We start from the raw sequence: 2,161 nt of genomic DNA, 5'->3' as shown, positions 1-2,161 counted from the left end.
GATGACAAATAATTGTGCTGAGAAAGACCCTAGAGGATAGGAAATTTGCTTAGGAGCTGAGCCAAACAAATCAAAACGTAATGCTTTCAGACCTCAAAACCTACCCCATTGTTTAGCCATACCATTTTACTCCTATTATGGTATCATGCTATTGACACATGCTTTGTTTTTTAGACACTGTTAGGCTGATTTGGTGCCCGACTTGTACTGTGACGCGGTTCTTGTTTTAGCTTTCATCGAGTGAGCCTACATGTCGCCATATATCCTCAAACTATCCGCATCCCCTCCATTACCAGCTCCCGAGTGATAGATTGTCCTCGCTCCCTCTCCACCTTCCTCTGTGTCTAGAATCGCAGATGGGGGCGTGTACTTGAGAGAGCTGCATGCGTAACTGCCCATCAGACCCTCTTCACTTGCCAAATGGCTAATATTTGCGGCCAGCACCTATCAAACCGATAGGCTACGAATGGAAAGTGTATGCGATGTGAGAACAATGTATTTTCCTCCAGTACCACTTGGGATGCATGAGCTAGTGGAGAGAATGAGCCATTCCCACAGGCCATAACATCAAATCGCATCATATCATACCATTAAAAAACTTATCCCAGAAAAGACCCTACACCATGAAATAAGACGCAAAGGCCAAACCGCTTCTCGCCACCCTCTGAGTGGGATTTGACAGTCACATGACCACACGCTAGATGGATTAGGCAACTGGCGGTTTGGATGATTACCTCTAGGTACAGAACACGCAACCTCCTTCTGTCTTCCTTAAGAAAGACGGTGAAGCGTATATTCCAAGGCATCACATTTATCCCCAAAGATGAACACCCGTTCGCCCATCCATATATTGTGTTATAAATGTGAGAAAAATAATACCTCTTCTTCATTTTTGTCTCCGCTTTCCCCATCTTCTTTTTCTGTGGACGGTAAGTGGAAGACGAGAGAACAAATTAAGAGGGCGCAAGTGCTAATCTACCTCTAATCCCTTCTAGATTAGCTTCAGTCCCATTCTCGAGTAGAGTGGAGTACTGCGCAGCTGAGGGGATATCTTATGCTAATTTGTGGGGGAGGTGAGAAGTAACGAAGGGGAAAGGCACTGCAAAACATTTTGCCCTGTTTCTACTCAAATGAGCACTTAACAATAAAAGAGAACTGGCTTAAAATTTCTTCATAGCCAGATTTAAATATACAACATTTATTGAACTACATGAAAGCGGCTGATTCAGTATCATATTTTTGAGGTAATTTAGAAAATGAAAAGTTTCATAATAGATAAGTGCGCGTGGGAATTCCTTCTCTTGTGAGTACGTTTTTTTTGTCCGGAGGATAAGTAAAAATACCTAGCCCTAACCACCTCCTTATCAGCCTTATTTTTAAACGACTAGTTGTCTAGTCCACCTGGCTCATGGTCATGTGGTTGTCAAATGCCATTAAGATGCGTTACTCACTTATAAGGTTACAAGATGCGACTTTAGACGTAGTGTAGTATCAGCATTCTAAATTGTAATGAGATTTACCTCGGGCAAATTTTATCACGGTATGAGGTAATGTGATAATGTGGTTCTGGAGAGGAACACACTTTGCTCTTGTTGTGAGCACTTTCTGGTCGTATCCAATCGAGCAAATAGACTTCAGCTACAAATATTTATCACTGGTAGGTGAATATGACCCGATGGGCAATCACACAGGCAGCTCACACATGCACACACACACACACACAGGGACAGAGAGTGGAAAAGTGGGAGAAAGGGAGCTAGGATATTCTTTTCAGGATGAAGTATTATGTGTCTTAGAGGTTGCCAGTGGAGGAAAGATAGATGGATTGAGGATGGATTGTGATATATGGGGCCCTTGGACGAAATCTGGAATAGAAAAAAACATTCCTTACCACCAGCCAGTCAGTCAGACAGCCGATTATTCGACCAAACTACAACTGTTTCAACTAATCAAATCGTGTGTCAATAGCGGGAATTGAGAATAGGGATGAAAAAATGGGAATGAAGAACTCGGTAGGTGTTGACGTCTTCCTGACGTCAAGACTAATGTAAATGAATTTGCTTGGCTTAGCCAAGAGTTTATTCACCCAACTTTTAAGGGCTCTTCTCAGCACCACGCTCCCATCAGCTCCGCTTGACCTACTTCTGATGATCCGTCATCC

Source organism: Echinococcus granulosus (genome assembly GCF_000524195.1).
Source record: "Echinococcus granulosus chromosome Unknown EG_S00086, whole genome shotgun sequence".
In the NCBI taxonomy this organism is placed as follows: domain Eukaryota; kingdom Metazoa; phylum Platyhelminthes; class Cestoda; order Cyclophyllidea; family Taeniidae; genus Echinococcus; species Echinococcus granulosus.
This window is presented reverse-complemented; position numbering follows the sequence as displayed.